The sequence below is a fragment of the Staurois parvus genome, unplaced genomic scaffold (assembly GCF_062004578.1).
Source record: "Staurois parvus isolate SC_StPar_1 unplaced genomic scaffold, SC_StPar_1.0 ptg000851l, whole genome shotgun sequence".
NCBI classification, from domain to species: domain Eukaryota; kingdom Metazoa; phylum Chordata; class Amphibia; order Anura; family Ranidae; genus Staurois; species Staurois parvus.
Window position 1 is genome coordinate 530,143 of NW_028318647.1, and position 22,156 is coordinate 552,298.

Consider the following 22,156-nt stretch of genomic DNA (forward strand, 5'->3'; position numbering starts at 1 on the left):
CAATCAGCTTCTACCTTCAGCTTGTTTAATTGACCCCTCGCCCTCCTGTGGATTTGCCCCCCTTCCTGACCAGGCCAATTTTTTGCATTATACAGTATATATTTTGAAATATATTGAATATGGCCAAAATTGTAGCATTTCATATATATGTCAATAGTTTGAAAATAATATTTTTCAAATATATTTCGAATATATTTTTCTGCCATATGGGCGGTGCTGACCAATCAGAAGCCGTCTAGCCCGTACTGTCATCCCTGCAGGGTGAGGAGAGAAGGCCACAGGGATTCAAATCCCTGCCGCTTTCTCTCCTCTCCTACAGCTGAGAATACGGGGCGTCTGCCACCAGATATACGTCCCCACACGCCCTTCTCGCCCACTCTCCGCTGCGAGAAACCTCCCGGCACCCCTCCTGTGTGAACTCGGGCGATGACAATCCTGGGTTCACACAGGAGCAGCGGGGAAACAGCATGCGATTTGGACAGGAATCGCGTTGCTGTTCAAATCGCTTGCTATTCTTTGCATACATTTTGTAGAGACGCAAATCTCACCTCAGCGAGTACACGTCCTAAAATATCGGTACTTGTACTTGCCGATCAAAAAAGGGCATCAGTGATTTCCTAACCCATCCAATCCCTGGGAGATGGTGCCCAGATGGTGGTTGGGAGAGAGCATAAATAGCTTGGGCTCCAGAATAGAAGGGACTTGGCCATGGTGGAGGAGATCCCAGCCTGAAGGGTCCTGACCTTCTGGGCAGTCCAAGCTCTGATTTTCTGCCACTCTTCGAGGTCCCAACTCTGCTTGCTGGGGGGGCCTGTTCTGCTGATGTTTGCAGGAGCTGACTGAGGGACTGGGGATCCGGTCTGAAGACTTCACAGTAGAGGTGTCTGGAAGACATTGGCCCATTATTAGCCGTTGCAAGGACTGCGCTCAGATTCTGTTGGAGGAAGATTAGTGCCCTCAAATTACTTCCTAATGTTGCTGGAGTATCCCACAATAGTGATGGGCTACATGTTCAGGTCAAACCTAAGTTCCACTCAAACATGGGCCGTTCATGTGTTTGACGAACACATGTACCATACGGGCGTTCGGTGGGCTATTGGCCCACCGCGCCCCAAAATGCACTGCTTCCTGACAGTGCATTGTGATTGGTCAAAGCAATGCACCTGACCACAGTATAGGATGATGTCACAAGGGGGCGGGGTGAATCCTGCCCCCTTGCGATGTCATGACAGTATTTAAGAACTGTCATCAGGGGGCACAGCTATCAGGCAGCGGGAGCCGGCATCGCGAGCGGAGTGGGTTTTTGTTTCCTTTTTTCGGGTAGCGGCGGCGGTGGCGGCGGGCACCATGACTGACGTTGGATCTACTTCGGGGGACATTTCTAAAATTTTTATTTTTATTAAAGGACTTTTCAAAGACTGCCTCCTGTCTTTGTTATACTACACTTATATTTGTGAATGGGTAGCAGTACCATGTACCGGATACTCATTTACATAGGGGGGCTTCCAGATTCCAATAAGACCCCCACACGCAGACTCCTACAACCACAGGCCACGGTTGCGGGGAAGAGGCCCTTGTCCCCGTCAACATGGGGACAAGGTGCTTTGGGGGGCCCCCCACCCCAAAGTACCCCCATGTTGAGGGCATGTACCCTGGTATGGTTCGGGAGGGGCTCTTGCTAGTTCCCCCCCTCTCCTGACCTACCGGGCTGCATGCTTGGACATGGGTCAGGTATGGATTTTGGGGGGGACCCCCCACGCCATTTAAGAAAAAACATTTTGGTAAGGGGGTTCCCCTCAAAATCCAGACCAGACCCAAAGGGCTTGGTATGGATGGGAGAGGGGTCCCCACGCCATTAATAAAAAAAAATATGTAATTGTCGGGCAATGCCGACAATTCTTTTTACATTCAGCTATCAGCAGGGAACTTCTGTTCAGCGAACACACGAATGGTAAGGGCGTTCGGCGGGCTGTTCACCTGCCACACCCCACAATGCACTGTTGGCCAAAGAAATGCACCTGACCACAGGCCGTAGTGGCCATAGGGGGAAGAGGACAGCGACATATTAATGGTCATAGGGGGACAAGGACAGCGCCATATTAATGGTCATAGGGGGTAGAGGACAGCTCCATGTTAATGGTCATAGGGGGTAGAGGACAGCTCCATGTTAATGGTCATAGGGGGTAGAGGACAGCGACATATTAATGGTCATAGGGGGTAGAGGACAGCGACATATTAATGGTCATAGGGGGACGAGGACAGCTCCATGTTAATGGTCATAGGGGGTAGAGGACAGCTCCATGTTAATGGTCATAGGGGGTAGAGGACAGCGACATATTAATGGTCATAGGGGGACGAGGACAGCGCCATATTAATGGTCATAGGGGGTAGAGGACAGCGCCATATTAATGGTCATAGGGGGACGAGGACAGCGCCATATTAATGGTCATAGGGGGTAGAGGACAGCTCCATGTTAATGGTCATAGGGGGAAGAGGACAGCTCCATATTAATGGTCATAGGGGGAAGAGGACAGCTCCATGTTAATGGTCATAGGGGGTAGAGGACAGCGACATATTAATGGTCATAGGGGGTAGAGGACAGCGACATATTAATGGTCATAGGGGGTAGAGGACAGCTCCATGTTAATGGTCATAGGGGGTAGAGGACAGCTCCATGTTAATGGTCATAGGGGGTAGAGGACAGCGACATATTAATGGTCATAGGGGGTAGAGGACAGCTCCATGTTAATGGTCATAGGGGGTAGAGGACAGCTCCATGTTAATGGTCATAGGGGGTAGAGGACAGCGACATATTAATGGTCATAGGGGGACGAGGACAGCGCCATATTAATGGTCATAGGGGGTAGAGGACAGCTCCATGTTAATGGTCATAGGGGGAAGAGGACAGCTCCATATTAATGGTCATAGGGGGAAGAGGACAGTGCCATATTAATGGTCATAGGGGGAAGAGGACAGCGCCATATTAATGGTCATAGGGGGAAGAGGACAGCGCCATGTTAATGTTCATAGGGGGAAGAGGACAGCACCATATTAATGGTCATAGGGGGTAGAGGACAGCGCCATATTAATGGTCATAGGGGGTAGAGGATAGCGCCATATTAATGGTCATAGGGGGTAGAGGACAGCGCCATATTAATGGTCATAGGGGGTAGAGGACAGCTCCATATTAATGGTCATAGGGGGAAGAGGACAGTGCCATATTAATGGTCATAGGGGGAAGAGGACAGCGCCATGTTAATGGTCATAGAGGGAAGAGGACAGCGCCATATTAATGGTCATAGGGGGAAGAGGACAGCGCCATATTAATGGTCATAGGGGGAAGAGGACAGCTCCATATTAATGGTCCTAGGGGGAAGAGGACAGCTCCATATTAATGGTCCTAGGGGGAAGAGGACAGCGCCATATTAATGGTCATAGGGGGAAGAGGACAGCGCCATATTAATGGTCATAGGGGGTAGAGGACAGCTCCATATTAATGGTCATAGGGGGACGAGGACAGCGCCATATTAATGGTCATATGGGGTAGAGGACAGCGACATATTAATGGTCATAGGGGGACGAGGACAGCGCCATATTAATGGTCATAGGGGGTAGAGGACAGCTCCATGTTAATGGTCATGGGGGAAGAGGACAGCGCCATGTTAATTGTCATGGGGGAAGAGGACAGCTCCATATTAATGGTCATAGGGGGAAAAGGACAGCTCCATATTAATGGTCATAGGGGGTAGAGGATAGCGCCATATTAATGGTCATAGGGGGAAAAGGACAGCTCCATATTAATGGTCATAGGGGGTAGAGGATAGCGCCATATTGATGGTCATAGGGGGTAGAGGACAGCGCCATATTAATGGTCATAGGGGGTAGAGGACAGCTCCATATTAATGGTCATAGGGGGAAGAGGACAGCGCCATATTAATGGTCATAGGGGGAAGAGGACAGCGCCATATTAATGGTCATAGGGGGTAGAGGACAGCTCCATATTAATGGTCATAGAGGGAAGAGGACAGCGCCATATTAATGGTCATAGGGGGAAGAGGACAGCTCCATATTAATGGTCATAGGGGGAAGAGGACAGCTCCATATTAATGGTCCTAGGGGGAAGAGGACAGCGCCATATTAATGGTCATAGGGGGTAGAGGACAGCTCCATATTAATGGTCATAGAGGGAAGAGGACAGCTCCATATTAATGGTCATAGGGGGAAGAGGACAGCTCCATATTAATGGTCATAGGGGGTAGAAGACAGCGCCATGTTAATGGTCCTAGGGGGAAGAGGACAGCTCCATATTAATGGTCCTAGGGGGAAGAGGACAGCGCCATATTAATGGTCATAGGGGGAAGAGGACAGCTCCATGTTAATGGTCATAGGGGGAAGAGGACAGCGCCATATTAATGGTCATAGGGGGAAGAGGACAGCTCCATATTAAGGGTCATAGGGGGAGGGGGACAGATCTATATTAATGGGCATAGGTGGAAGAGGACAGCGCCATATTATTGGTCATAGGGGGAAGAGGACAGCGCCATGGTAATGGTCATAGGGGGAAGAGGACAGCTCCATATTAATGGTCCTAGGGGGAAGAGGACAGCTCCATATTAATGGTCATAGGGGGAAGAGGACAGCTCCATAATAATGGTCCTAGGGGGAAGAGGACAGCTCCATATTAATGGTCCTAGGGGGAAGAGGACAGCTCCATATTAATGGTCATAGGGGGAAGAGGACAGCGCCATATTAATGGTCCTAGGGGGAAGAGGACAGCTCCATATTAAGAGTCATAGGGGGAGGGGGACAGATCTATATTATTGGCCATGGGTGGAGGGGGACAGCTCTATACTATTGGCCATGGGTGGAGGGGGACAGCTCTATACTATTGGCCATGGTTTTGGATTGAGATGCCCATCAAGCCCAGAGCCCTGACCACAATCCTACTGAACACCTTACGGATGAATTGAACTGCCAATTATGAGCCAGATGTTCTCATCCAACATAAGTACCTGACCTCACAAATAGGCACCACTACCCACAGACACCCTCCGTAATCTTGGGGAAAGTCTTCTCAGCAAAGTGGAGCAAAGACGTTAGAATGATATAGCTGCAAAGGCGGGGGGCAACTCAATATTAGTGGCCTTGGGGGGAAGGGGCAACTCTATATCAATGGCCATGGTGGGGGGCAACTCTATATCAATGGCCATGGTGGGTGGAAACTCTATATCAATGGCCATGGTGGGGGGCAACTCTATATCAATGGCCATGGTGGGGGGCAACTCAATATTAGTGGCCTTGGGGGGAAGGGGCAACTCTATATCAATGGCCATGGTGGGGGGCAACTCTATATCAATGGCCATGGTGGGGGGCAACTCTATATCAATGGCCATGGTGGGGGGCAACTCTATATCAATGGCCATGGTGGGGGGCAACTCAATATTAGTGGCCTTGGGGGGAAGGGGCAACTCTATATCAATGGCCATGGTGGGGGGCAACTCTATATCAATGGCCATGGTGGGGGGCAACGCTATAAAAATGGCCATGGTGGGGGGCAAATCTATATCAATGGCCATGGAGGGGGCAACGCTATAAAAATGGCCATGGAGGGGGCAACGCTGTAGGTGTGATGGTCAGGTGTCCTCAAACGTTTGACCATATAGCTGTAATAAGACCTGGAGAACTTTCCAAGATGGACCATAACGACCGTTGCCTTCAATATAAAGCAGTTCTCCTCCAAATGTTGACTTTTCCAGATGGACTAAAAAAAAAGTAACAGAAGGTCTAATGTACATCCTTTTCCATGAGGAAATGCTGCTGTTATCTCCCTCCAGTGCTGCTTACAAGATCAAAAACAATAGAGATAACGAAGGTGGAGGATAACAATTCAGTACTTACCTTCCGCGCCACCCAATTCTGCCATCTGACCTCCATATAGGTGCGGGGAAGTACATGAAATGATGACGCACTCCCACAATGTAACGGTCAACACCTGGCCAGCCAATGGCCACTCTCGAATGGTTCCATATGGTGTCGGCGGAGTGTGCAGAGCCTTTTGTGAGTTTCTTCTTGTCCTGGCCGACTACCGTCCTTCCTATAAAGCAGTGGTCTCCATACTGCGGCCCCTGGGCCGAATGCTGTCCTTTGCTTGCCTGTATGCAGCCCTTGGGGTACTGTTCTTCCAACTGATATGAGGCAGTATTCCTCCCACTGACACCAATAATAAGTTACCATTCCTCCCACTGACACCAACAATAAGTTACCATTCCTCCCACTGACACCAACTGTGGGATACTATTCCTCCTACTGACACCAATGATGGGGCACTATTCCTCCCATTGACACTAATGATGAGACAGTATTCCTCCCACTGACACCAATGATGGGGCACTATTCCTCCCACTGACACCAATGATGGAGCACTATTCCTCCCACTGATACAAATGATGGGGCACTATTCCTCCCACTGATACCAATGATGGGGCAGTATTCCTCTCACTGACACCAATGATGGGGCACTATTCCTCCCACTGACACCAACGATGGGGCACTATTCCTCCCACTGACACCAATGATGTGGCACTATTCCTCCCACTGATACCAATGATGGGGCAGTATTCCTCCCACTGACACCAATGATGGGGCACTATTCCTCCCACTGACACCAATGATGGGGCAGTATTCCTTCCACTGACACCAACAATGGGGTATTCTTCCTCCCACTGACACCAATGATGGGGCACTATTCCTCCCACTGACACCAATGATGGGGCACTATTCCTCCCACTGACACCAATGATAGGGCACTACTCCCCCCCCCCCCGCCTCCCTCTGTCACAGATGACAGGGCATTGATCCTCCTCTCTGACCCCCCCCCAAGGTCTTAGGGATAGTAAGTTTGGAGATCCCCGCTATAGAGTGAACCTGTTACATTGTATCTATTGTGGGTAACACGGAGTTTCCCTTTAATTCCGCCCCGCATGACCGTTCCTTCTGGCTATCAAGTTATCCTGAAGGTCTGAAAAGTTCTGTTTTCTTAATACTTTTTTTTTTTTTTTTACACTTTCCATTTATTCCCCAGCAGGCCAAACAGGAACCCTTCTGCTTTCTATCTCGGTGACAATTCGTTCGGAGAAAAGAAAGACGTTCATTTTCCAGCAAGAAATATCGCTTTTTATTAGGGGCCGTGTCCTCGGAGATCATAAATACAGCAGTTAACTGTCAAGCGGCTAACTGACAGGGCCTGGGAGCACGAGATCCAGCAAAAACATTAAAAAAAAAAAATATATATAAAAAAAATATATATAAAAAAAATATATATATATCAGCTCTGGAAAGCTTCTGCTATTCGTTGTGATAATCTATGACAAGACGAATATGCGCAGGATCGCCGTACCTCCCAACGTGCTCAAAGTCAGCGCAGCCAGCTCTGCTGTTAAACCTTCTGAACTCCAATTTTAAGGCCATTACAAATCTTTGCATTCTTTAAACAGAATCTGCTTGTGAAATCCCACATTTTCGGTCTTAAATCATTAGGATGTACCTAAAAAAGAAGCATTTTTTCTTCTTTAATTAATAATAATAAAAAAGCCCTAGTAAGTTACATAGTTGCATAGTTCAACCATTAAAAAAAAACAAAAAAAAAAACCCTGCTGATAGCAGAAGTGAAAGAACACATCTTTGGACACCCTTTACATGTGCATTTTCCCATGGGGCTGGCCACTGGCTGAACTAGACTATGCAGTTTGGCCATTGGTTTCTTGACTATATTACATAGTTAGTCTGGCTGAAATACCACAAACGTCCATCCGGTTCAACCATTAAAAAAAAACCCTACTGATAGCAGAAGTGAAAGAACACATCTTTGGACACCCTTTACATGGGCATGTTCCCGTGGGGCTGGCCACTGGCTGAACTAGACTATGCAGTTTGGTCATTGGTTTCTTGACTATATTACATAGTTAGTCTGGCTGAAGAAAGACAAAAGTCCATCCAGTTTAACCATTAAAAAAAAAAACCCTGCTGATAGCAGAAGTGAAAGAACACATCTTTGGACACCCTTTACATGTGCATGTTCCCGTGGGGCTGGCCACTGGCTGAACTAGACTATGCAGTTTGGCCATTGGTTTCTTGACTATATTACATAGTTAGTCTGGCTGAAGAAAGACAAAAGTCCATCCAGTTCAACCATTAAAAAAAAACCCATGCTGATAGCAGAAGTGAAAGAACACATCTTTGGACACCCTTTACATGTGCATTTTCCCGTGGGGCTGGCCACTGGCTGAACTAGACTTTGCAGTTTGGCCATTGGTTTCTTGACTATATTACATAGTTAGTCTGGCTGAAATACCACAAACGTCCATCCGGTTCAACCATTAAAAAAAAACCCTGCTGATAGCAGAAGTGAAAGAACACATCTTTGGACACCCTTTACATGTGCATGTTCCCGTGGGGCTGGCCACTGGCTGAACTAGACTATGCAGTTTGGTCATTGGTTTCTTGACTATATTACATAGTTAGTCTGGCTGAAAAAAGACAAAAGTCCATCCAGTTCAACCATTAAAAAAAAAAACCCTGCTGATAGCAGAAGTGAAAGAACACATCTTTGGACACCCTTTACATGTGCATGTTCCCGTGGGGCTGGCCACTGGCTGAACTAGACTATGCAGTTTGGCCATTGGTTTCTTGACTATATTACATAGTTAGTCTGGCTGAAAAAACACAAAAGTCCATCAAGTTTAACCATTAAAAAAAAAAAAGTTATAATCCTACACCCACAGTTGATCCAGAGGAAGGCAAAAAAAAAACCCAGCAAAGCACGATCCAATTTGCTCCTGCAGGGGAGACAATCCCTTCCTGATCCCCCGAGAGGCAATCAGATATTCCCTGGATCACCTTTACCTATAAATGTGTATGTGTGATTGTGAGTTGGGGATCAGGGGTGTCAAAGTGGTCGGCCCTCCAGCTGTTGTGAAACTACAAGTCCCATCATGACCAAAGTCTGAAAGTTGCTACTGTCCAATCTCACGCTCTGTCCCCCAGCTCTTGAGTGTGCAAGAAAACGTCCAACGATTGCGCTCCATAGTCGTTCGTATGCGTTTGGGTTCCAAAAAGACATGGAGGAGCCAGTTTGGGGTGGAGGAACTTGACTGTCCTGCACAGAGTCCTGACCTCAACCCCATAGAACACCTTTGGGATGAATTAGAGCGGAGACTGCGAGCCAGGCCTCCTCCCCCGACATCAGTGCCTGACCTGACAAATGTGCTTCTGGAAGAATGGTCCAACCTTCCCATAGACACCTCCTAAACCTTGTGGACGGCCTTCCCAGAAGAGTTGAAGCTGTTATAGCCGCAAAGGGCGGGGCCAACTCAATATTGAACCCTACGGACTAAGACTGGGGGGCCATTAAAATTCATGTGCGTGGAAAGGCAGGTGGCCCATTACTTTTGTCAATATAGTGTACATTCCAGAGTAACTAGACGTTACATAGTCAATCACATTTAGTGGATAGTCCGCAACAGTTACATGTGAAAGCACATGCAGCTCTTTGAACAGCCATCTCCTTCTAACAGTCTCTCCTTCCACCCGGGGTCATTAGAACTCACAGGACCAGGGGCAGACTGACCATTCGAGCACTCCGGCACTGCCCGAGGGCCTGGGGTCAGTAGGGGGCCCCATGAGATGCCCCTGGCACCTTTCATTGGCTTTTTCATAGGCTTTTTTGGGTGTGGGCAAGGACACAGGGGCCCATGATCCCCTATTGCCCGGGGTCCCCATGAGTTGTCAGTCCACCCCTGCACAGGACTGGTTCGCTGTAGGCATCTCCTCTGTCGGTACACCTCTCCTGGGTAATAGCCTCACTCAAGGATCTCTTGGCTTGGCCTGAAATGCTTTTTGCAACCCACCCTAGCCCCCACCTCCATAAAGGTCATAAAGTCTACAACTGGCTCTCCAGGGTGCAGGTCTACTTTTCCCCCACCTCGTGCCCTGTCCAGGGCCTGCACATGCTGGTTACACCTGCACTGGTGAGGGGTGTTTGGCTCCCATGGACCACCTGCACTAGGGCTCCTCCCAACCTGGCTCATAACTGGGCACTGACTCCCCCATCACCTCACTGCAATTATAAGGGGCCTAACACCTGATGACACTCTCTTCTGTAACCAAACACTATTCTGAAACAGGGCCACCTAGTGGCAGACTAGCTAGCTGCACCTTCCTATACATTGATCAGGTGCATTTCATGGCTTTATCACAAACGTTGACCGGAGATCTCCTTTAACCATTTTACTATGGCGCTATAGCCGAATGATGGCTACCCTGTGGTTGTCCAGTTCTGAGAGGGCGCCATATGACGTTCTTCCAGAATACATCACACGCCCCCCCTTTGGACACAGCTGATCACATGACATGGTAAAGGGCCAATCACAGCGACCTTTTACCACTTGATCAGCTGTGTCCAATCACAGCTGACTGCCATGTAAATACACTTGCCGGTTATCGGCAGTACTTCCCTCATGCTGTCATAGTGTGAGGAAAGTACTGCCGGTAACTGGCAACTGTCAAAGCAGACATCTGCACTGTTTATCAGTGGATACAAATGGAGAAACAGAAAAAGAGCCCGAGGAAGAGGTTGTGTCCTTGAAACGCGTTAGCCAACGATAAACGATAATGCACTAGGTCGGTGCGCCCTTTTTCTGTTTCTCCATTTGTATCCAGTGTATTCGGACCACCCCGGTCTGTTGAGGGCAGCAAGCAGTGCATATTCCAGAAAATTCCAGAACATTCCTATTGGGTCTACTGAGTCCTTTCCTAGCGCAGGAGTAAAGTGTTTGTTGTGTTGGACTGATTATCAGTGCCCTATCAGTGCAGCCTCAAAAGTGCCCAACAGTGCTGCCCATCAGTGACCAACAGTGCTGCCCATCAGTGCCCAACAGTACTGCTCATCAGTTCCCAACAGTGCTGCCAATCTGTGCCCGTCAGTGCTACCTATCAGTGCAGCCAGTTAGTCAGTACTGCCAGTCAGTGCCCTTCAGTGCTACCTATTAGTGCCCTTCAGTGTCGCCTGTCAAGTGCCCATCATTACCACCTATCAGTGTCGCCCATCAGTGCTGCCTATCAGTGCAGTCTCATCAGTGCCCACCGGTACCACCTCATCAGTACAGCCTGTCAGTGCCGATCAGTGCTGCCTATCAGTGACGCCTCATCAGTGCCCATCAGTGCCCATCAGTGCTGCCTATCAGTGACACCTCATCAGTGCCTGTGACGGAGTGTAGGCAGGACAGAACACACAGAGGAGATGATAAACACTCAAAGCTTTATTGAATTATGACAATCACTGAATTTGGGTCTGAGGGTCTCTGCAGCAGGGGAGGAGCAGGGAAGGGCCAAAATAATTGTAATCCAGGCAGGAACGGGTAAAGGGGGAAAGTTCACGGACAGTCCGTACAGGGGGGAAACGGGGGCAGATGACACTCACAGCTCCTGCCGGGGTTTTTCCTGGCTTACAGCAGCTGACAGCCGGTAGTGATACTTCTCAGCACACAGCAGAGGATCCACACAGCGGGTATTTCCAGCACACAGCAGCATGGGCAGTCCTGGCCCCACAGTATCAGGCAGTGTAGCAGCGGGTACTCCTCCTGAGCCCCGAGTATTAGCAGAGTATTCAGCGGGTAATAGTCCTGGTATCCCTGGGGTAATGCAGAGTACTCAGTGGGTAATAATTCTCGATCTCCCTGGTATAATGCAGACTACTCAGCGGGTAATAATCCTGAATCTCCCTGGTGTAATGCAGAGTACTCAGCAGGTAATAATCCTGAATCTCCCTGGTGTAATGCAGAGTATTCAGCGGGTAATAGTCCTGGTATCCCTGGGGTAATGCAGAGTACTCAGTGGGTAATAATCCTCGATCTCCCTGGTATAATGCAGAGTACTCAACAGGTAATAATCCTCAATCTCCCTGGTGTAATGCAGAGTACTCAGCGGGTAATAATCCTCAATCTCCCTGGGGTGATGCAGAGTGCTCAGTGGGTAATGATCCTGCGATCCCCGGGTCTTAGCAGAGTGGCTGCGGGGGTCTCGCCTCAGCGGAGACCTCCCAGCAGCTTGCAGCGGAACAGAAAAACCAGAAGAGCCCTGCATCTGCCTTCTTAGGGCTTTGCAGGACACTCCCGGTTGCCCTGGCAACATCAAATGGCGAACCACGTTGCCCAGGCAATGAGGCACGCCCCTTCCACACGGGCCACGCTCTCGAGAGCGCGGCCTTTGTCTCCGGCAGGTGCAGGCGCGGGAAGCCTTGTGCCCGCGCTGCATCCGCCGGCGGGGGCTCACGGCGTCAAGCCGGCGGCCCTGTCCTGGAACCTCCCGGCGGGAGGTCACCCCTCTCAGGTCCGTATGGCCAGGAGTGGTATGAATCTCGCCGCGGGGGGTCATCTTCCTCCTGACCGGCTGCAACGGATGGGAGGAAGGGGACCACGGCAGGGGTGAAAAGTAACACTTCTCATCCTGTGTGGCCCGGCTTCAAAGGACCGCTACAGGATGAGATGGGGGAGTGTGAAGGGACACAGGACACAGGCACTAGAAGGGGGGTGGGGGAGAGCTCCCTGGCAGGCACAAGCTCCCCCTCCATTTCACAAGTGCCGGCAAGGGGGACCCGAACAGGTCCCCTTGAAGGCACTTGTGGGCCCTAACTTATCTATTGTGGGTCTTGCTGGCAGGATAGCCCGTCCGCATTTTGGTGTTGGCTCCCCTGTCTAGACTGAATGGTGAAGTTGTAGGGCTGAAGGGCGAGGCTCCATCTTAGGAGGCGCCCGTTGTCCCCGAATACTCTATTTAACCATGTGAGGGGGTTGTGATCGGTGACAATGGTGAACTCACGGCCGTACAAGTAGGGTTGCAATTTTTTCAGGGCCCAGACTATGGCCAGGCACTCTTTTTCTAAGGTGGCATAAGCGACTTCCCTGTCTAGCAGTTTGCGACTGAGGAAGGCGACAGGGTGTTCTTCCCCAGCCTCGTTTACTTGGCTGAAAACGACCCCTAGGCCATAGGTGGAGGTGTCGGTCTGCACCAGGAAGTGTCTACTGTGGTCAGGTGTGGCTAGGATGGGGTTGCTTGTCAGGGCCGACTTGAGGTCATGGAAGGCGGAGTCGCAGGCCGAGGTCCAGTTCACCATTCTGGGGCTGTTTTTCCGGGTCAGGTCGGTCAGGGGTTGGGCCACGGAGCTCAAATTAGGTACAAATTTACGATAGTAACTGGCAGTACCGAGGAACGCCATCACTTGTTTCTTAGTCTGGGGAGTTGGCTAGTCATGGATGGCTTGGACTTTGGCGGGCTCAGGTTTCAGTTTCCCCCCCTACTCTGTGTCCGAGGTACTGCACCTCAGCCATTCCTAGCTTGCATTTGTCCGGCCTCACCGTCAGCCCAGCCCCGCATATGCGGTCCAGGATGGTCCCCACATGTAACAGGTGCTCCTCACACGTGTCACTGAAGACGGCTATGTCGTCTAGGTATGCACACGCGAACCCTTGGCACCCCTCTAACAGTTGGTCCACGACCTGTTGGAAGGTGGCGGGGGCATTTTTCATGCCAAAATGCATTACCAAGAACTCGTACAGGCCGAATGGGGTAATAAAGGTGGAGCGCTCAGTGCCCTCCCTGGTGAGGGTGATCTGCCATTAGCCCTTACTGAGGTCCAGGGTGCTGACGTATTGGGCCCTAGAGAGACGGTCTAGCAGGTCGTCTATGCGGGGCATGGGGTAGGGGTCACTGACGATGTAGTCGTTCAGTCTCCTGTAGTCAACGCAAAAGTGGGTGCTCCCATCCTTTTTAGGCACGAGCTCCACCGGGGAGGCCCAGGGACTGCGGGAGCGCCGGATGATGCCCAGCTGAAGCATCTCCAAGAGCTCCTCCCGGATGGCCGTTTTCACGGATTCGGGGACTCGGTAGGGGGCTTGCTGGATGGGTTTTTGACCGTGGGTCTCCACATGGTGGAGGTCTAGTCCAGTGCGGCCTGGGGCGGCCGAGAAGGCGACAGCCTGCTCCGCTAGCACGGCCCGCATCTGGGTTGTTTGGCGGGGGCTCAGCCGAGCCCCTGTGGGAATTTGGTCTAGGGCAGTGGTGGGGAACCTTTTTTTTCAACTGAGCCAAATCTCGCCAAAACCACGATTGAAATTTATTTTGAGAGCCACATTTTTAAAACTGAAAATACATAGGATGGTACACTGTTTTTAGTTTCAATAAGTTTTTATAGTAATTCATCCCCCATAGTAATTCATCCCCCATATAGTAATTCATCCCCCATAGTAATTCATCCCCCATAGTAAGTCATCCCCCATATAGTAATTCATCCCCCATATAGTAATTCATCCCCCATATAGTAATTCATCCCCCATAGTAATTCATCCCCCATAATAATTCATCCCCCATAGTAATTCATCCCCCATAGTAATTCATCCCCCATATAGTAATTCATCCCCCATAGTAATTCATCCCCCATATAGTAATTCATCCCCCATAGTAATTCATCCCCCATAGTAATTCATCCCCCATATAGTAATTCATCCCCCATAATAATTCCTCCCCCATAGTAATTCATCCCCCATAGTAATTCATCCCCCATATAGTAATTCATCCCCCATAGTAATTCATCCCCCATAGTAATTCATCCCCCATATAGTAATTCATCCCCCCTATAGTAATTCATCCCCCATATAGTAATTCATCCCCCATATAGTAATTCATCCCCCATAGTAATTCATCCCCCATATAGTAATTCATCCCCCATATAGTAATTCATCCCCCATATAGTAATTCATCCCCCATAGTAATTCATCCCCCATATAGTAATTCATCCCCCATAGTAATTCATCCCCCATATAGTAATTCATCCCCCATATAGTAATTCATCCCCCCTATAGTAATTCATCCCCCCTATAGTAATTCATCCCCCATATAGTAATTCATCCCCCATAGTAATTCATCCCCCATATAGTAATTCATCCCCCATATAGTAATTCATCCCCCATAGTAATTCATCCCCCATATAGTAATTCACCCCCCATAGTAATTCATCCCCCATATAGTAATTCATCCTCCATATTAATTCATCCCCCATATTAGTTCATCCCTTATATAGTATTCCCCCCCAAGTAGTAAGCCAAGTCCCCCCTGTGTCAATTCACTTACCTTTGCTCCGCGCGTTCCTCTCGCCGTGTTCCCGCGCCGTTCCGGTCTTCAGGGCGGACTGTGAGAGGAGCCTAGCTCCTCTCACGTTCGTCACGCTGCCCCGCCTACACACATCCTGACAGCCAATCACTGGCTATCAGGATGTGAGTGGCAGCGAGACTGGCCAATCATTGCATTTGAGCGCGCTGCCCTGGCTGTTTTTTTTTTGGATCACGCTGCAGAGTCCCTGCCGCCCGAGAGGAGGGAGGGGAGCGGGCGCCCGAAACACAAGAGCCGCATTAAAGCGTGTAAAGAGCCGCATGTGGCTCGCGAGCCGCGGCTTGCCGACCACTGGTCTAGGGGGGTGGTGACTTTGGTGGCTTGCAGGAGATTGGACATGGCCCCCTCATCGGCCTCCCCTGTGGAGGCGGGGCAAATGGCCAGCACGGACAGGGTCCTATCATGATACTCTTTCAGCATGTTGATGTGGACCATGCGCTGCTGGCGGTCCCGGGCATCGAGACTAATGACATAGCTGGTCTCGTCTAGTTTACGAAGGACCTTGTAGGGTCCTTCCCAGGGGTGCTGGAGCTTATTCGGGGGGTGGGGGACTATCTTAAGGACCTGTTGTCCCTCGGCAAACTCGCGTCCGCACGCCCTGTGGTCGTACCACACCTTCTGGCGGGTCTGGGCCGCCCGGAGGTGGCTGTGGGCCACGGCGGCCAGGCGGGTCAGTCGTTCCTGCAACTCAAGTATGTAGGAGATGTGTCAGGGCAGGAACGCTGGAATGGGCAGGCAGGCCTATGGTACGGTCACGTTGCGACTGACGACAGCCACTACCCACAGACCAGAGCCCCTCAGGGCGCGGAGTCTAAGCCCCAGGCTACCCTTCACCAGGGCCCCTGATGGTGGGGATGGACTTGACGCAGCCTGAGACCAGGTCGCGGCCCCCGAGTGACCCCAGCTGCGATAACGACTGCCGCCAAGTCACGTAAGACATCGTTAATAAACTCCTGAAAGACCGCGGGTGCGTTACACAACCCGAAGGGCATAACCAGGTATTCATAGTGGCCGGTTCTGGTGTTGAACGCGGTCTTCCACTCATCGCCCTCCTTGATCCGTACAAGGTTGTAGGCAGCCCTAAGGTCGAGTTTAGTAAAGACCGTTGCTCCCTTGAGGCGGTCAAACAACTCGATGATCAACGGAATAGGATAAGCATTTTTAATCGTGACCCGATTGAGACCCCTAAAATCAATGCAGGGTCTCAGCTCCCTTCTTTTTCACGAAAAAAAACCCAGCTCCTGCTGGAGACGTAGACTTGCGAATGTGCCCCCAGGAAAGCGCATCCACAACGTATTCCTCCATGGCCTGATTCTCTGCCACCGAAAGAGGATACAACCTGCCACGCGGAGGAGTAGCACCAGTTTGTAAGGTTATGGCACAATCATAAGGACGATGAGGAGGCAGGGCACCGGCGCGCACCTTGTCAAACACGTCCAGGTACTCCCCATATTCAGTGGGCAGCACAGAGTCCGAGGAGGTGCACAGCACCTTAACTGGACCACGGATGCAACCAGCCCCACACCGTGGTGACCATGAGAGAATCTCGGCCGATCTCCAATCAAAGGTCGGATTGTGCCTCTGAAGCCAGGGATAGCCCAAAACCACAGAGTAGTGTGGGGAAGAAATTACCTGGAAACAGGCCAATTCCCTGTGAACAGCCCCAATAGCTACCTCCACCGGCAGGGTCTCGTGGGTAACCTGCGATGGCTGCAAGGGCCTGCCATCTATCGCCTCGAGAACCAATGGAGTCTCTCGAGCCTGCAGAGGAATGGAGTACTGGGCAGCAAACGAACTGTCCATAAACAAACCGCCAGCCCCAGAGTCTACCAACGCCTGGGCCGTCACCGAGCCTCCTGCCCAAGAGAGGACAACGGTGATAAGCAGTTTATCTTTACGGGAAACCGGGGACGAGGAAACTCCACCCAAGATCTGCCCCCGACAGGATCTCAGGTGCGGGCGTTTCCAGGACGGACCGGACAGGACTGCCGAAAATGCCCCCCGAGTCCACAGTACAAGCAGCGACCTTCCCGACGCCGAGAGGCCCGCTCCCCCTCGGAAAGGCGAGCAAACCCCGGCTGCATGGGCTCACTACCAGACAAACCATCCCCAGGAGGCGTGGGAGGAGAGGGAGGCACGGGTGGGACAGAAAACGTAGGCGCCAAACGGTTAGGAGGCCTCCGCAGCCGCTCCTTAAATGAAGGCCTCTCTCTGAGCCTGGTGTCAATCAAGATTAGGAAGGAGATGAGTGCCTCTAACTCCACAGGCAGTTCTTTGGCTGCGATCTCGTCCTTCAACGCATCAGAGAGACCATGAGAGAAAGCAGCCACTAGAGCCTCATTGTTCCAACCCACCTCTGCCGCCAAAGTACGAAATTCGATGGCGTACTCGGCAACGGTTCGTGAACCCTGATGCATGGACATGAGCAATTTGGCAGCAGAAGCGGAGCGAGCGGGTACGTCGAATACCGTACGGAAGGAGGCAACGAAACGGGTAAGCACGTGAATCACCGGGTCATTCCTCTCCCATAAGGGATTAGCCCAGGCCAAGGCCCTATCAGAGAGTAGCGAGATTAGGAAGCCCACCTTTGCCCTCTCAGTAGGGAAAGCGTGAGGTATTAATTCAAAGTAAATCCCCACTTGGTAAAGGAAACCACGACACTGACTCGGTTCCCCCCCAAAGCGCTGAGGAAAAGGGGCAGAACCAGTCATACCTCTGGGTACCGTGGGTTCCGCAACAGATGCAGAGGTAGGTGCAACAACCGGAGCAACAGTGGGAGAGTCCACCAGAGTAACATCTGACCTAATAGCCCCAGGGGTAAGGTGTGCTGTGCGTGCAAGCAGAGCCTGCAACGCCTGAGCGAACTGATCCAACAAGCGATCCTGTTGGTCAAGTCTGGCGAGTAACATAGGGATCGAAGGCGTACCTGCACCGTCAGGATTCATGGCACTTGTGTAATGTCAGGGCAGGAACGCTGGAATGGGCAGGCAGGCCTATGGTACGGTCACGTTGCGACTGACGACAGCCACTACCCACAGACCAGAGCCCCTCAGGGCGCGGAGTCTAAGCCCCAGGCTACCCTTCACCAGGGCCCCTGATGGTGGGGATGGACTTGACGCAGCCTGAGACCAGGTTGCGGCCCCCGAGTGACCCCAGCTGCGATAACGACTGCCGCCAATGGCGTACAGCTGGTGGGAGCTAGATGGGAACACGAGTAGAGTAGTCAGACAAGCCGGGTCAATAACAACGGAGCAGACAGTACTAGACGGTAGGCAAAGAATACTCAGGTCACGGGCCGGGTTCAGCAACGGAAGGTCAGGTAAAGGGTTAACGCAGAGAGTAGTCTTGTCCAAGCCGAGTCGGTTACCAGGAGAGCAATGGGAACAACACAAGAGCTTGCAACAGGGCAACATACAGGACACAAGTGCAGAGCACACTTGCAGACAGCAGGTTTAAATGTGCTCAACCACACCCTTCTGAGGAGGAGCCGCAGAAGCCTGAAGGCATAAAGGTTCCCACCATGCTTTGCAGAAAACCAAGATGGATGCCAGCTCATGGAGATGCACAAGCTCTGAAGAAAGGTAGGACCTTGACAGGATGACCGGGGTACTCGTGTCCTCTATCTTCCCTTCCCAAGCAGGGACAGGGGACAGGGGACCTCGGACCTTCCACCCGTATAGGAGCTCAAAGGGGGAAAACCCCGTTGACTCCTGCGGCACCTCCTGGTATGCAAATAGCAGATGAGGGAGGAGCTTCTCCCAGTCCGCCTCTCCATCAACAAAGGACCTCAGCATGCCCTTCAGGGTCCCATTAAAGCACTCGCAGAGGCCATTGGTCTGGGGATGATAGGGAGTGGTCCTGATCGCCCGTACCCTGCACGTGCGCCATAGGGATTGGACTACATCGGACATACACTGGGTACCCTGGTCAGTCAAGATCTCACTGGGGAAGCCTACATGGGAAAAAACAGTGGTCAGGGCTTCCGCCACCTTAGGGTCAGAGATGCTGGACAGGGTGACTGTCTCTGGGTAGCGGGTGGCGTAATCCACTACTGTGAGGACGTATTTTTTCCCTGACTTACTGGGGCGGGCCAGGGGTCCTATGATGTCTAAGGCTACTCTCTGAAAGGGCTGTTCAATGATGGGCAGGGGGCGGAGCGGGGCTCTGGGGTGGTCCCCAGGGTGTCCCTTCCTTTGGCAGGTGTCACAGGTCTGGCAGAAGTGAGCAACAGACTGTGAGATGCCCGGCCAGTAAAAGGCTTGGGTCAGTTGCTTCTCTGTCCTACTTCCCTCGGTGGGAAGTGGCGGGAGGTCATCCCTCTCCAGGCCGTAAGGTGCGGTGTGAATCTTGCCACAGGGGGTCATCTTCCTCCCGCCCGGCTGCGCCGGATGACAGGAAGGGGACCGCGGCAGGGGTGAAAAGTAACAGTGCCCATCAGTGCTGCCTATCAGTGCAGCCTCATCAGTGCCTCCTCATCAATGCCCACCAGTTCCGCCTCATCAGTGCAGCCTGTCAGTGCCCATCAGTGCTGCCTATCAGTGGCAGCTCATCAGTGCCCATCAGTGCTGCCTATCAGTGCAGCCTCATCAGTGCCTTCTCATCAGTGCTGCCTATCAGTGCAGCCTCATCAGTGCCTTCTCATCAGTGCTGCCTATCAGTGATGCCTCATCAGTGCCCATAAGTGCTGCTTATCAGTGATGCCTCATCAGTGCCCACCAGTGGACATCAGTGCTGCCTAACAGTGCAGCCTCATTAGTGCCCATCAGTGGTGAAAGATGCCACCAAAAGAAATCTCTATTTGTGTGAAAAAAATTATAAAAAAAGTAATCTGGGTACATTGTTGCATGACCACGCAATTGTCATTCAAAGTGCGAAAGCTGAAGATTGGCTCGGGTAGGAAGGGGGGGACAGTGCCTGGTAGGCAGGAAGGGGGGGACAGTGCCTGGCAGGCAGGAAAGGGGGGACATTGCCCAGTAGTCAGGAAGGGGGTGACAGAGAGCGGTAGGCAGGAAGGGGGGGACAGTGCCTGGCAGGCAGGAAGGGGGGCAGTTCCCGGCAGGCAGGAAGGGGGTAGAAGTGTCCGGTAGGCAGGAAGGGGGTAGAATTGCCCAGTAGGCAGGAAGGGGGGGCAGTGCCTGGCAGGCTGGAAGGGGGGGCAGTGCCTGGCAGGCAGGAAGGGGGGGACAGTGCCTGGCAGGCAGGAAGGGGGGGACAGTGCCTGGCAGGCAGGAAGGGGGGGACAGTGCCCAGTAGGCAGGAAGGGGGTGACAGTGCCGGGCAGGCAGGAAGGGGGGGCTGTGCCCGGCAGGCAGGAAAGGGGGAGACAGTGCCCAGCAGGCAGGAAGGGGGGGGGGGACAGTGCCCGGTAGGTAGGAAGGGGGGGGGGACAGTGCCCGGTAGGCAGGAAGGGGGGGACAGTGCCTGGCAGGCAGGAAGGGGGGGACAGTGCCCAGTAGGCAGGAAGGGGGTGACAGTGCCCGGCAGGCAGGAAGGGGGGGCTGTGCCCGGCAGGCAGGAAAGGGGGAGACAGTGCCCGGCAGGCAGGAAGGGGGGGGGGACAGTGCCCGGCAGGCAGGAAGGGGGTGGGCAGTGTCCAGCAGGTGAGGGGTTAAACAATAGAGTTGCTGCTCCTGTGAAGGACTTTGCGTAAAAGTTAAAAAAAACCCCCAAAAAATCAACAAAAAACAAAAACTCACTAGAAAAAAAAAAGAAGTGATTCTTCTCATTCCCCGGACTCACGTGTTATCGGAAACATGGAAAAAATGATTGCAAGACTCCGTGTTCGGGTAAACACGTTTGATTGCTGGCAGACTTGTGGAAAATAGTTTTTGTCTCCTGTACAGAGAGTGGAGCGATGGAGATCCTCAGCCAGGTGCCTCCGTGTGGAATCTTGTGAAATCCCCAAAATTTACAAATAACACAAAAATGTTTATTTACTAAAACACAAAAGTCAAAATGTTTACGGCGTTCAGGAAACCGTCCGCTTTCTGCTGACACTGCGCTATTATCAAGTGATGGACCCGGGCCGGAGGGAACAGCTGAGCAGGGCTCAGGAGAGTGTGCTACACAGGGTGCGGGACTCAGGAGTGAGGATCAGAGTGCAGGGCTCTGGAGTGAGGATCAGAGTGCAGGGCTCAGGAGTGAGGATCAGAGTGCAGGGCTCAGGAGTGAGGATCAGAGTGCAGGGCTCAGGAGTGAGAATCAGAGTGCAGGGCTCAGGAGTGAGAATCAGAGTGCAGGGCTCAGGAGTGAGAATCAGAGTGCAGGGCTCAGGAGTGAGGATCAGAGTGCAGGGCTCTGGAGTGAGGATCAGAGTGCAGGGCTCTGGAGTGAGGATCAGAGTGCAGGGCTCAGGAGTGAGGATCAGAGTGCAGGGCTCAGGAGTGAGGATCAGAGTGCAGGGCTCAGGAGTGAGAATCAGAGTGCAGGGCTCAGGAGTGAGGATCAGAGTGCAGGGCTCAGGAGTGAGAATCTGAGTGCAGGGCTCAGGAGTGAGAATCTGAGTGCAGGGCTCAGGAGTGTGAATCACACAGAGTGAAGGGCTCAGGAGTGTGAATCAAACAGAGTGCAGGGCTCAGGAGTGAGGATCAGAGTGCAGGGCTCTGGAGTGAGAATCAAACAGAGTGCAGGGCTCAGGAGTGAGAATCAAACAGAGTGCAGGTCTCAGAGGTGTGAATCAAACAGAGTGCAGGGCTCAGGAGTGAGGATCAGAGTGCAGCGCTCAGGAGTGAGAATCAAACAGAGTGCAGGGCTCAGGAGTGAGAATAAGAGTGCAGGGCTCTGGAGTGAGAATCAGAGTGCAGGGCTCTGGAGTGAGAATCAGAGTGCAGGGCTCTGGAGTGAGAATCAGAGTGCAGGGCTCAGGAGTGAGAATCTGAGTGCAGGGCTCAGGAGTGAGAATCAGAGTGCAGGGCTCAGGAGTGAGAATCAGAGTGCA